The sequence below is a fragment of the Patiria miniata genome, unplaced genomic scaffold (assembly GCF_015706575.1).
Source record: "Patiria miniata isolate m_02_andy unplaced genomic scaffold, ASM1570657v1 HiC_scaffold_5, whole genome shotgun sequence".
NCBI lineage: Eukaryota > Metazoa > Echinodermata > Asteroidea > Valvatida > Asterinidae > Patiria > Patiria miniata.
Genome location: NW_024037072.1, coordinates 12,192,130 through 12,207,642, shown reverse-complemented (window position 1 = coordinate 12,207,642; position 15,513 = coordinate 12,192,130). Strand labels below are relative to the sequence as shown.

Sequence of the window (15,513 nt, the reverse complement as noted above, 5' to 3'; positions counted from 1 at the left end):
TTATCTCCCTTCCCCTCGCCCCCCTTACTTATATTACTTATCATCTACTTGTTCATCTCGTTCATTTTACTCCTTTCTCGAGAGCCCTCTCAGAAATTAATTCCAGCACAATTTTCAAAGTGCGTGTTGAGGCATGGCCACTGTGATTTAATTCACTGACTTAAAAGGGCCCTTGTATATAATGTAATTTTTTTTAATGCAATCCTTGAGAATGCACCTTTGTGTCCCATCTAACCTTATTTTCAATTTTCAAGGGTATTTTGGTGCCTTTTGGGGTTTTACAGTTTTTTAAGAATGTATGCTGATGCAAATTTCCATATTCATGAGTAAATGTGTGATGTCATATCAGGCAGAAACCTCAATGTTACAGCTATTTCAGCACCAAAAGTTGTAGGAATTTCAGATATTTTGCTGCTGTAAATTGTTGTGTTAGTGCATGGCAGTATTGCCAATTAGCAATCGTTTCTCACAAATGTTTTCAATGAACACATTTTTAGGTTCACAATTTTAACAGTAAACCGCTAAACTGAACAGTGTCTTCCTGAAATGACATCACAGCAACTGAGCACCCTCAGTTGTCCGGAAAAGCATGGAAAATGTTCAAACATATTTAAAGAAGCGCACTTTTCAATCAAATTAACCCAAAAGGGATGTCAAATAGTTTCCATACTTTTAAGAGGAGAAGAAAGTTGCACAAAAATGTGTTCCTCAGAAAGATTCATCTCGTTGGCCCTTTTTTAATAATAACAACCCCTCGGCACAATTTTGAGCACCAATCCCAAACTGACAGCACCATAAACACAGTCCCTGCATGAGATGCATTCTTGTAGTTCTGAATACAGTGTCCTTAGAGGCAGTAAAGTCTTCCCAAGTCACCTTGAGCATAATATATGTTTGACAATGACAGACAACGGGAGCTAATCGGAGTTTGCTAAAGCCTCCGAATACTTGGCATGCTGAAGGGATGGCTGACAATTGAAGACGATGCATATTTAAGATGATTTTTCTTTAATGGGGACAGTTCTTGGTAATTTCCTTGTATCTAGTAAATGTCATTGTTCTTTTCTTACAGGTTTTTGTTTGCTTTATTGAATCATGGTAGTGAGATACCATTTAAATATTGAGGGAAAAAATAATTTTGATGACTTTCAACAATTGAAAGTAAGAGACAATTAATTGTACAAATGCCTGATGTCATATCTAGTTTATTTTTTTAGATTTTACATTGGAAATAAATTATAGCCTTAATATTTCAACTTCTGGCACATACATGTATTTCCGGCTTTTCGGAGTCATATCATGAATGCAGTGTACAGGCAACTTTTCCTCCGATCCGCTGATTTCCTCGTTTTTTTTTTACTTCTTGTGAATGACATTACAAATTGAAAAATACTGTACAAAGTCTTGTAAGGTTTGGAGTTTCCTCATTTTTTTCTAAATTCCCAGTTGCATGCCTGAGTGTAAAGGAATGTTAAGCGTAAATGGTTAACATGTTCTCTTTTTTATCATATACGAAGGAAACAAATGTGCTACGTTCTGGTACGTTTTTTTTTTTTTTTTAAATAAGACTTTAGAGGTAATATACAACATTTGCAAACATCAAAAACAAAACTACCAAATTATTATGAAATACCTTTGACTTTAAGCTAACAATAGTCTCAAGCATCCTGTGAAATCATGGCACCTGGTGTGCTGTCGTTTTTCAAGAAAAGTGCAGGGTTAAGTATGAATGTATCTGAGAAGTTCATCTTTTATAAGCCTTCATACTTTGAGTGTCTGAAGTTTGCATTTTGAATGAATTTGGTAACATGGTTTCTCGTCTGTTTTATAATTTGAAGCTTTCACAATAAATTTGATAAGACAAAAAATTTGCATGAAGATGAAATTTGCATGTGATGTTTAAAGTTACCCTTCTTGCAGCATCAGGACTGCTGATTAGATTGGGTTCCCATCTTTTACAACACATCGGTTGCCATGTCAACACCATTATGCGTGAAAAAGGTAGCTCAGCTGCATATGTGTACAAGTATGTGTGCGTAAAGCTCTTGTTACCTGGCGAAGTTACACATTAAGGCTTCACTGCATTGTACCAGATGACTGCTAGCAGTTTGTTCGAACCTGCATTCTATAATTTACAAGTATATAAATTAGCTCGTGATTGAATCCCGATGAAGACCTACATCTGTACACGTGAGCGCTACCTACTGTCGCACCCTTTGCCAGCAATTTGGTGCCGCCAGCATGCAGGATAGACCGGACTATAATTGCTGTGTTTGCCGCGTGGTTATTACCGTAACCTTCCCCGGGCCATACTTATTACATTAGGGTGGTTGCCGCCAATGAAAAAGGTGCAGGCACTTTGCACACCGAGCCAGATAGACTCTGAGCCTGCGTGCGTGACGACGCTCACCCCCGGAACACACGCTACGTTGGATTTGATGGACACTTGCTGTTGGGATCACTCAACACGGCAGTGAGGTGGTTGGGCAGGGTCGTCTTATTTTACCTTTTGACGCACTCCTGCCACTTTCAGTGAAAAAACCCCGAAAGGATCGACTTCTGTGTGTGTGTTTTTGTGTGTTTTGAATGGGTGAACATTGCAATGGCTGAGGTTGAGATTGCAAGAAAGGTAAGTACTTGTGCTCTGTTTTTCTTGTGCATTTTGCACGATGTCTCTACAATTAACAGTCCTGTTTTAAAAATTGTATTTGTTATACTCAAAAATACTAACATGAGACTTGGCAACATTAATAAAAAAAGTTGACACAGCAACCCGACAATAAAGTAGAGTAACAAAATGCAAAGCATGAAGAGATCTTAACTACAAATGTAGAGATCTTAACAATATTTTGCATTATCAACTGAAAAGTTGTTAAAACCTCAGTTGTGTGTCAATTTTGTGGGGTTTTTTTTGGGGGGGGGGGGTTGGGGGAGGGGCCCTATAGGGGCTGTTTATTTCCTCCTTCCATCTCATTAATTTTTTTTTTAAGGGAATACATTTCCCGATCTCTCCCTTTTAGATAATATTCACAACCCCTCTGCATTAATCCTGCTTGTCGGCTAGAGTTTGGCAAACTCCTAGGAAGCACCTTGTGTAGGAATGATCACAGCAGGTGGTGAACGAATGATTCACTCTGTCGCTGAGCATCCAGGTACATCAGAGTGTCATTTCTATCTAAAGTCCCAAAGATTGCCAATAAGAGTTGGCTTGTGTGTCATATTTCAACTTCTTGGCAATGTCTGCAAACTCTTGTGCTCAAATCCTAACACATGGTATTCTCTTTCCAGTACATTTAGCATGTTTAGGCAAATATTAAAAAAGCTTTGTGACTTCAAGTCAGTCGAGCACTTCACATCACCAATGGTCGAATAAGCTATCCTTCCGTGCGCCTTAAAAGCTTTGTTTAATGCAGTACAGGGTATGTTTATCATATTGATGCATCTACATTGTATTTTGCGTTTATATCACAATGGCCTCAGGCCACAAGATGGGATTTAAAACACTCCAAATGTTAATAATAATTATGTCTTCTGGTCTAATAATAGCGTTCTGTGAAATCCATCAACGATCTGATGGCATTTCCATCTGTACTAAATATATAAAATGGTAAAACCTGGAGCATCTGTGCCACATAATTTCAGCAGCATCTTTCAATCCGTCTCTTCTCTCTGGCATTATAGAAGCTTGTAATTCTAACTAAACTGCTGAAATATGTGTAATAATCAAGGATAACAAAGGTAAATACGGACTGTTTATACATGTACCTGTACTTGTACACGTGCCATCCCAAATTCAAGTTTAAAGGTCAAGTATATCATTTTCAGCTATCCAAAAAGGAACTGACAAAATTGTTTTTGAAAGCATACTTGTTTAAGAATAATAATGGCACTAAACTCCCTGTGAAATTATTCTTTGTGGCATGCTATCATTTTGAAGAAAACAATAAAAGAAGGTAATTTCCAAAGATACAATGTATGTGTCTAAAGATGCATTTTTGGAAATTTCCGTTAGTAGTTCGTTTTTTATTCGGTGAATGGATACACACGAGCGTTGACACGATGCACGCGCAGTTGCTATAATTCGTTGATTCAGTGTGTACCATTGCGTAGTTGCAATCGGCTAAATATGGGAACGGACGCTGATTTCAGGCGCAATTCAAAACATGACTCGGCAACTTGGTTGAATTGAAATCGAGATGCTAGAATATTGTTTTCTCAGAATATACAGCATTCAGAGAGCTAAAACTTCATCAGGTTAGTTGTGATAAGCGCCCTTCTTTAGATTTTGAGCACTCATGTTGCTTCAAACGAAAAAAACTGTACAAATGACAAAAGATCTACCCTACCTTTAATATAAATGTAGCGGTGTGCAGTGCAAATGACTCGTGCATAAAGGCACTTGTACAAGTACTCCTCCATCATAGTATGAAGGTGTGACATTTATTAGCTCTCACTGCATGTATCTATACATCTATCTATTCAGTGTCATCTCTGATCCAGAGGTGGACTGCCCTGGATTACGATGACACTCTCTCTCAGGACTGCTTGAATAAATCTTGGATAACATGCCCCTCGCCAAAAAAAAACACACACTTCAATCAAGACACGGATATATTCCGCTAGCTTAGCCAATGTAATATAACCCTAATTACCATCATTAAGGATTCATTTCTGGTTGGAACTACATGTAGTTGTGATCGATGGCCAGCACGGAATGAGGATGTTCACGTATATCAAAATCCCAGTGGTGCTACGTGCACAAACATTTACACACTAGTTTGGTATTGATATGGACAGATGTTTTGATAGTGTTCTTGTCTCCTATTGAGGTTAAGGACCGACTGGGAATGGAGGCAAAAGTCTCAGTTGCCGTCCCTTGAAGTTTCTGACAAGATAATGTGTTCCGGTGTGTGCTCTACGGGTTTGGACACATCATCTGACCTGTGGTATCATTTGTAATGTAAACAATATATGAACTGTGCTGTGATATTGATGAAAAATATCTGATGATTAAATACAATTAGAATATGCACTTGAATCTTTTTTTTTTCATTATGGAAGGCAAAAAAGTAAGGTTGCCTTGATATTGGAGAGAAACCAAATAATGGATATGGTAAGAATAAGCTTTCGGATCATTTTTGAAATGCCAAAAAAAAATAATATGAACCGTGTCATGAGATTTTGGTGAAAAAATTCAAAGGATAAACATTTTTTTGAGAGGAATGCAGGAGGGCTTCTGTGCTTGCCCTGAAGGATTTTCAAACAGTTCACCGAGGTGTACATGAGTTGATTGCAAAAAAAAACCTACTTGCACAAGTAGACTGTAGTTCTCACCCTCTAGACTTTAGACCTCACCCTCTAGACTTTACTGAGGCTAAAAGTGAGCAGAATGATTTTGAAGAGCAGTAACCATCCCTGAGTATTTTTGCTCCAACGGTTTGGTATTCAAATAAAGACGTAGACAGTGTGCAGTAACCAAAGGTGTGGAAACGCCAGTTACAGGAATGAAAGATTATAGCTAAAAGAAAATGAAACAAGACAGATGAACCATGAGCAGGGTTTTGAGTCGGGAGCATGATTCATTGCTCGAGGAAAAAATCTGCTCCGGCATTAACTTGAGACCTTTTCCTCACTTCACTCGAGTTCAACAGCCATCTCCAAGGTTTGTCAATTTCCCCGCAACCAGTAAACCGTGAACACTCCCTGCCGAACAACACCTTGCCAATTCCATCACCTCCTTGTTGCGCTCCGGTGCAGTTGTGGTCGCGTCTGATTGGTCGTGGATTGCCCAGAAGGCCAGTCCCTTGATCATCTCACCTCGAAACAGAAAACAGCGTAGATTGTCAGAAGGCATCCCTCATCAGCCATTGATTTTTAGCTGCAAGGTTGGCATGAGAGTGGTGAACTAAGCGCAACTCCAGCTTATGTACTGTCGAGGAGTGAAATACTCTGTCATTAGTGGTCTTTGATTGTCATTCTCATCTTACTAGTGCTGATTATCTGCTGTGTTTTCCTTGGACAATATTTCGTGCCGACTTTTGTACTGTCTTATTTTGGGCTGGTCAAGGAAGGATTCTAACACTCGACATCATGATGCTTCTTGAAGTGGGTGATTTTCAGGTGAGGTACTGCGCACAGGTGCAGGGAGCAAACAATTGCCTTCTTTTTAGTGTTGATTCAAGAATTTTAAGAGTTCCACTTAGAACTTGTTTGCAATATGCCTACAGGTTGACACTTGTTTTAGAAACTGACAGAGTTGTGTGAATATTGAATTTTTTTTACAATTTTGACAGCATTCTGGTTGGGAGAACTGGACTTGTCAACCTAGCTGTTTTGTCTTTCTGCGCAAATTGAATTTGTTGGATAATTGTAAATATAATCAGATCTTTTAAGATGATGTAAAACTCAATATGCTTTTTGTGTTTTACTTTACTTAAAAGGGGGGGGGGTCGTAAAATCCTGTTGCTTGTATTAAAAAGCAATACAATTTTATCATGATTTGATAAAGCATTATTTTGGAGCAACCCAAAATAAGTATGCAAATTGAAAGATTGAATTATTCACAAGCTTAAATACATGAATACATCCACTCATCAGGAGAGTTACAAATGATTTTTTTAAACTTTAATTTAAGAAGTACATACTTGAATCAGGATATTCAATGGCCTGTGTAGATGATTAATACGCTGAGCGTAGAGTGATAGATACGTGTACGATATTTTTATGCTCTAAAACTTGTTTTGTGGTCGTCTACAAAGAGAAAAAAAGAGATAAATTGTTTGGCATACCAAATTAAATCAAGACATATTGAGGACGTAGCATGACGATCTGTTGAATTTAATCAGTTATAAGATTGATTGTTTTATCTGGCAAATCCATTTCTGCATTGATCTGGGCCCAATTTCATGGCGCTGCTAAGCACAACAACAATTTGCTTAGCACAAAAAAAGTCTGGCTTATAAAAGCAGGTTACCAGCCAAAACTTCATGTGATTTTCATGCTTAGCAAACAACAGCCGAATACTAATCAGGAGCAATATACATCACATGGAGTTTTGGCTGGTAACCTGCTTTTATAAGCCAGACTTATTGTGCTAAGCAAACTTTTGTGCTTAGCAGCGCCGTGAAATTGGCTGCTGATCAACATATGACTCACTGCAGTGTCTTTCCCAATTCACATTCATACATGTACATGTTTGTAAATGTGCATGTTAAATGGGATTTAAACCTTTTTGTTCTGATGGGGAGTATTTCACGAGTAGATAGACTTTTCTGATGTGGAAAATTGAATGTTCAAATTTAATACCATACGGAGCCCACATGAAAGAGAAATTATTCTCCCGATATATGAAGCATTTGTAGCCGTACAACAGAGAAGTTGGTCTGATCAGCATATATGACTCACTGTGTCTTTTCCAATTCACATTATGTAAGCTGTCATGTTCATCTTGCGTTGTCCAGGTTTCAAGATGATAATTTGATCGTTCTGAACAGCGGGAATGCTCCGAATGAAAGATGAAGCAGGCTCTTCTCGTCTCAATAGAATTAAGGAACTCGCTGCAAGGATGAACTGTGGGGTGCATATTGGCATGCCGATGAATTTCGAGCAGTATTGAAAGTAAATGGAAAGTGAAGAAGCCACTTTAAGTACCATGCTGAGAATATGCATAGTTTTTTCTATGATATACCGGTACTGTGAATATGTGGTATGGATCGTGAGTGCTTTTGGCAATCAGTGGGCTTTGTCATTAATATAGTTTTTTTGTGAACGGATTAAATAGCTTCATTTTTATATCGGCCCTCAGAGAGCTTGAATTTGCAACAAAAGGTGAGTCTTATTTAGCTTCGGTAAACTGCTGAAAATGATGTTCTTACATTTTTTTAATATAAGAAAAAATAATCAATCCAAAATATGTTCTTGTCACTTGCCAAAAATCATTTTCATGAAATAGGATTTTTTTGATCTTTTTAATGTTAGGAAAAGCATATCTAACTGTTTAGTTTGTATAACCCTAATTCCCTGGGCATTTTTGCTAGGATGTAACCTCAATCCTGCAAAATCCTCCAACTGCCTCCATGTAAAAATAGCATACAGCCTCAATCCTCCAAAATGCTCCTGTTTTTATCTCTTGAATGTGGTCCTTGGAGGGGTGACCACTGCCTCAATCCTGCAAAATCCCCCAGCAATCACTGTCAACATGTTGAGGCAGAGCCAGTGGTATCCCAGAGCAGTGCGGAGGATTTTAAGTATAATCTAGACCTAAATTTAGGCATGGCTGAGCATGAACAACCCAAGGTCTGGCCCAAGACCTTGGCACAGTGCATCCTCCAAAATCAGCCACACACTTTTGCCATATATATGTAGCCTCAATCCTGCAAAATCCTCCATTTTGCAAAGAGGATTTTGGAGGATTTGGGAAGATTAGTGTTAATGAATAAAACTGATGTGACCTGCTTATACTGGATTGACCTGAAATGTACGAATCCAAAAAAATTGAGAGTTTAACGTTTCCACCCTAGCAGGCCAAGCAGAGTCATTTTTAATTTTTTTAAATTTAAATTTTACTTTTTCCACCGAAAAGTAGCAACCCACGCATGATGCTCCACAGTAGCTTTTGTTGTCATCCTTGTCACATCGACATTATCTAAACTCTTTGCCTCCCGTCCTCAATAATGCATGATTCATCCATCGTAGACTGTCGCGTGAGGTATTAGGGTGCCAACAGATAGGTGGCCACAGATGTGTCAAAGGAGAGATAGTGCTGGCAAGTGGTTCATAATTGATGGATGCTGAAATATGAAAGATACAAACAAAAACAAGAAGACGGTCTGAGGAGAGGCCTTTTGCCGTCTTTAAAATAACACTCTGAAGGATGTTGCATTAAGTCAATTTTGAAAGTACCTTCACATTAAGGTGTATTGAATCTTGTACTTTCCAGGTGTTAGATGAATGGAACTTTTTTGTGGAAACCTCACAAATTTCTTGGTAAATATTAAATGATTTCGCCAGCAAGTTCTTTTTACTTCATCAATTGGAAATATTAACTTTGTTTTTAGTTTGTTACTACAAGAGAACCTTGATATATTTGTATTCTCTGACTGCCCAAGTTTTAGGAAAAAGGCAGTTTAAGCAAAAGAAAGTCATTACAGATTAAAGATTTATTAGCCAAATACTGAATTTCAGCTGTAACTTTGCCATATTTTACAGAAGGGTTACATGTGGGTCATTTTGTAAAATTGGGGTCCAGTTTTTTTCCTGTCCCTGTTATATCTGGCATCTATGATTTTGTCATTCTGGATGTAATTCTTGATGTAGTTTTCCTCCAAAAGAGTGATTATGTGAAGCAAATGACCTACTCAACAAATAGAAATAAGCTGAAACTCTTATATGACACTGGAACGGCAAATTACAAAGTTAAGACTTAAACAGGAAAAATGTCACACGTTGAACCGTACATTCATAGAATGACCCATGTACAGTACATCAATGTATGTGTACATGTAGCTTGAAATTTAGGTTGGAATTGAGAATTTCAACCCTGGACTTTACCATGTTCCCTAGCATGATCCATATTATTAATCTGGGTAGAAATGTCCTTAGTAGAGAGTTAAAGGTTGTGTGAATGAACGGAGTAAAAACAAAAATGTGCGCCACCAGAATTTTTAGATGCCGGAGAGCTCTCAAAGCCCATGATACGACACGGTTGTAACACCAGACGGGATGCTTTTCTGATTTATTCACAAAGCAAATGCATGTCCAAACACCACGGAACCTGCGCATAACATTAGTGTTTCCCCTGAGCTATTCATCAACTCCACACTTCCCCCTCCCCCCCCCCCCCATAAAATGACTCTCATCATGCTGATGATATTGCTTTCAGGAAGGACACTATATTTTTCTCCCCCTTGTTGAAACCCGACCCTCCCACTACCTTCTATTTTATGTGTCCAGGGACGGGATATGGGAAACCACTGGCATTTAGGGAAAGCTGAAGATGATTACAGTGGGCGAGCTCATCTTCAACCGACCGACTATTTTGCAGTCAAATTATTTAGGAGATAGTGTCCAGTGGGTTTTGTAATGAATACTGGCCCTCATCAGTGTGTGACAGTTTTGAATAAATGACCCGTTTTTGTTTGATTGCATCTCGAATAAAGAGGGGACTTTCAAATGTTTTTTTTTAAATTAGCTTTTTGTGCCATGTAGTTCAACGTTTTCATTTGCTCACAGGATGGAGATAGTTTGAATGTTAAAAATAATTAGGCAGTGGTTCTCACTGTAGTAATGTTCAAATGCTCCAGTTCCTTGTCATTGCTGTCTGGGTATTTTTGTCTAATGTGAATGTTGGAGTAACTGTCCACGATGGTGTGTTCTTGTGTTGTATCATCAAGAATGTTACCACAAAAATTCACAAACAATTGAAATGTTTACCTAAAGGTAGAGTAGATCATTTGCAGCCTACCAAAAAGTAACTGACAAGCTAACTGGAAAAGCTTACTTGGTTTAAGGATAGTAATGGCACTAAACTCCCTGTGAAATGATTCTTTCTGGCATGCTGTCATTTTGAAGAAAACACTAAAAGAAGGCAGTTTCCAAAGATTTGTCAAGTGACGCCTTTTTAAAAAATGTCCAGTAGTAATTGGTTTGTAATTCAGCGAATCTGTGAACGGGTGCGTGCAAATGTTGAAAAGCTGCACATGCGCGCGCGGTTGCTATTATTCGAATATTGGTACAGTGCGTAACATCGCCTAGCTTCAATTGGCTGAATGAGATCGTGCCCTGGGTGCTGATTTCGGGCGTTATTCAAAACATGACTCTGCAACTTTTGAATTGAAATCGAGATCCTTGAATATTGGGGGTTTTTTTGGGAATAATACAGCGTTCACTGAGCTAAAACTTCATCAGGTTAGTTAAGTACCGTCTTTAGATTTTGAGCACTTTTGTTGCTTGAAACGAAAAAAATGCACAAATGGCAAATGATCTACCCTACCTTTAATTAACATGCATGTTTAGAAGACCTACGCATACAGCGACAGCGTAGGGACATGTAACTTGGCAATCCAATTTCTGCCTCACCTCACTATTCAATTTACCTGCTTGATCTCCTACGGTACATGATTGCAATGTTCCCGGAGCCATGATTAATGTTCCTGCCTCATTACAGCAAGGACATTCAGACACAATTTAATTTCATTGTTAAATGCATAGAAGCGTGCTTGTCTTGATCTGAAGTTTGGAAAGGGGCTCGTGTGTAATCACCTGTTGGTTTTTGTGTGGAAGCCTTCTATCATTGCTCTGTCATGGACAAAACCAACAAAAATGTTGTACGAGCCTTGTACACCAAATTCAACGAGTTCATATGACTCAAGATTTGAGGAGTTAATTTGCAAAACGCGATATACGCCATTTTGTTCCCTTTTAGAATCCCACTCTCTCGTGGCTGCCCAACTGCTATTATGTACTTAAACACAACTTATTAAGAATACAATAAAGCGAAAAATGAAGTTTGTAAATAGCTGTTATACTGTTTTGCACATAACTGTGCAATTTTTCACTATTTTCAAATGAATATTTGATTTTTTTCGAGGTTTAGGGTAGGATTGAGGGGGTAGTGGGGTAAGGGTGGATAGAGCGTAGGATAAAGGACATGGAACAGGTCGGGTAGGGTAGCGTCGGGTCTGGAGGGGCAGTGCTGGGTAGAGTTGGGTAAAGACTTAATGAGTTAAAAAAATCGAAAGACAAAATTGTAAGGAATATTCAAATGAAGGGAAGACACAACAAGGGAAGGGATAAAACTATCTGGTAAAAGTCAAGTTAGAAATCTGTATAGCCCATGGTAAAAATAAAGATTGAACTAGTTGCTTTGAGACTATATACAAATTATGATGTCATCTACCAGATCGATTACAAATAATAAACATATTGAGAGGATGAGTTGTATCTGAAAGAATACTGTTAAATTTGGTGATCAGGTGATCTGCAGTTAGTTAAATAGGGCTAGGCAGGAAATCGTACAGCAAATTTTCTTCTTTTTGGGTGGTACTAGGTTAATATGCTGCCAACAAAGTACTTTTACCCACTCTTACCCTAATTAAACAGAAGCTGGGGACCAGTCACATACAGCATAAATAGTATGAAATATTGGCTGGTAAACGGCTGCTAAGCAAATTTTTTCTGTGCTCAGTCAAGTGTTCATGCATGGCAGCTTCATGACATTGAGCTGTCCTTCAAGTTCAATTCGTAAAATTGAACTATCCTTCAGATACATCTAATGAAATACAAATCCACCAGTTTGCCCTTGCTCATGGAGAAGTAATTTGTGGGCGTGTGGACGGAAACTTGTAGAGCCCGCAGGAGTCTGTAATATTTTAAATCAGTTGCGCTTCATTGACCAGCAGTCCAGCGTACTTGATGACTATATTTGACATCGCTATAAATTAATGGAAGTGTTGCCATGGTTATTAGCCACAAGCTTTTGTCATTTTCCACTCGACTGTGAAGGCATCGTTGCCAAAGGATACACTGTAGGCATACGTGTCAGACAATCAATTGGAACGAAATGGAGTTTAGAGAGGAAAAAACTCATGGGATCAAATGTTGTTTTATTACAGTTAATGTTCAGTAGGACTGATCAATAATTGAAACACAGCACTGGACATTAATTGAATGTACGTGTAGCAGACATAACCATAACGACAGCATTTGTGAACATTAATAATTGCAGATGTTTTTTGGGGGGGGAGATGTTAATTTGAGGTTTTATTCATGGAATAATTTGTTTGAAGTTATGAACTTCTTCTTATTGTCGTGACATGGCTTGTATTTTTATAGAGGGTAAAATTAGACACGAAAACTGCTTGGAAAAAGGGACCCAGCTTAAATACACACACATTTTGTTTCATTCGCTGTTAATGTTATTAAGGGGGCCATTTCAAAATTATCAATGTTTTTAAATTTCGATTTTTTTTTTTTTTTTTTTTTTTTCCAAATTTGTTTTGACCCAACCAGCCCAATTTTCGAACTTAAATAATTGATTTGTTATTCAGTAGAATACATGCATGCCTCTAGTTCAGTGACAGTGTGCATAATGAGAATATGCAACATTTGCAAACATGAACATAAACAAAAACTACCAAGTTGTTATGAAATACCTTAATGGACTGTTAGTGAGTGACAGTCTAACGCATCCTGTAAAATCATGGCACCTGGTGTGCTGTCATTTTTAAGAAAAGTGGTATTTTTGTATCAATTTCCAATGCTGGTCGGCCAAATGTTCCCTAATTGAATTTCTGCTATGGCTTTGCATCTGTTCCTTGGTTCTCTGCAGTCTTGTCATTTGATAAAGTTTTCTTGAGAAGCACAATGTTTTTGTTATTCAGGAAGGGGGTTTCTTTTGGAGTTCCCTTGTGAAAAATCAACAGTGGGGCCAAAATCTTGCTTAGTCCACCGGAATTTTCAGCTTTGATTACACTTGGACGCAAGGCCTGCTGTTAATCCTTACCCTTCCTCCGAGACTGCTAACTGTGTGAAAGCAACTCAACAGCCCCCGTAAAAAAAAAAATCAATGGCGAGAAGACATCCGGTGAATTTCCCTGGCAGCGTTGTGTAAGAAATCAATCAATAATTGGTGCAAGGCTTAATTGTGGCACAGTCGTCAATCGAGGATGCGATCAACTCTTGGTCTTTTTGTTGTCCGTCCTTTGCTTTTATGTGTGAGTTGTGAACGCTGTCGCATATTGCTGTGACTGGCTATGCTTTTGGCCGGGAGATATCATGTAAGTCAGATTTCTAGGGGCCAAGGCCGGGCTGGAATGTTGACTTTGGTTCTCTAGATCTGTTTGCTTACAAGGAGAGAAGATATTATGATAATGGTGATGACTTGCTGGATCAGCTCTGGGGACTCTTAATGCACATCAATACATTTAACCCCTGGATCTATATCAGAAAGGATTTAGTAGTTGTACATGATGTAAGATCATAAAAGTATATTGTGTACATCCAACGATCGTGAAGAAATGTGATTTTTTTTCAAAAGTTTTTTATAGTGGACAAGTAGAATATGTAACAAGTTTTGGATACACTATGGTATTACTTTCTTCTGTGAGGAAGTGTGGTTCGTAGGACCAAAGGTGATAATTGTTGACTGATCTCTGTCTGTCCTCAGGAGAATGCTGAACTCTATTTGATGTCAGAAAGTAATTATCTCTTCACAGAAGAGATCATGGTGTACCTGCCACCTTGCAGCATTTTTTTGTGCTTGCCGTGTATTTCTTATGTTATTTGTTATGTTTTCATAAGATTGATTGGGACCGAATATTGGTGTTCGGCATTTTATGCCATCAATTCAAAACGTGAAGTGAAATGCATGAAGTTTATTTCCAAAATGTGATAAATGCCGTTTTGTTACCTCTAAGAATTCCACTCTCTCCTGGTTGGCCAAAGTCAGTTTCCATTGGTTTCTTATAGTTAAACACAATTTAAGAATACAATCAAAACATGAAATTAAGAAACAGCTGTTTTTATTCTTTAAACTTTCATACCGGTAAAATGGATACACATGTATCGCATTTAAAAAATAACTCTTTGCAAAATGTAGATCAAAAGACTTGAACTTTCTTTAGTTCTCACTTTGTGTTGAACACCAACACTTTCAGGTGTTGAAACAGCGAAGCAACTTTCCAGGATTGCTTCTTTTGGACTTTTCCCCAGTGGTTTCGTAAACTTACGTGTACTTGGAAACCCTGCGGTGTTAAAGCTGCTCAGATATCGAAGCAAGCCTCTTTTAGACCCATGACTAATAGCACTTGTTCCTTGTTTAGATTCCATCCAAGGTTGGGTTTTCCGTGTGCTTCCTGTTGTAGGAATTACCGTGACTTTGCAACCGAGTTATGAATCAGATATCTTCCCACATACACATGGGTGAACCCCACCTGTACTTGTCAGTGCAGGCTTCATACTCATAGGATATGGGTAGGCCAGAATCTTTTTTTAACCAGTGTATAGCCTCAGCTGTAATTTTTAATTGATAAAGGTTTGGCTCTTGTTTTTGCGCAAATGTGGCTTGGGGCAGTGCGCACGGATGGTTAGAATTACCTTGTTTTCCACCGACAGGCAGGCAGCTTAGTTACATGGATTCTTTACATAGGTATGGTACCTGTATATTTATATCTTGAGTTGTGTGCACAGCTTTTGTTGGCTTGCAATGAACTTATTGATAAAATCAATCACAACCTGACAACCTTCTTGTGTCTAGCGCGTGCAGATAAAATTGGTGTGAAAGTTACTCTGTATTAATTTCATGCATAAATTTACACATACCGGTACCGTACATGTACATATACCGGTGTTGTGACAAATTTTGGCCACCCATAGTATGAGCATGTATGCATGTGGACATTGCTTTGAGGTTTTCCTGCTATTAAAAGGTGCTACACGAATATCCGTGATGTATTCGTGTAAACAATATCTGAATGCTGCAAATGCTCACTTGAATGTTTTAGTCTGTGTAGTTAT

General features: G+C 38.3%; 1 protein-coding gene across 1 annotated transcript in view; it reads left to right on the top strand.

Moving 5' to 3' along the window:
* Window positions 1-15,513, top strand: part of LOC119740297 (death-associated protein kinase 1-like) — an 88,285-nt gene that overhangs the window by 55,184 nt on the left and 17,588 nt on the right. The gene's annotated exons all lie outside the window — the stretch shown is intronic.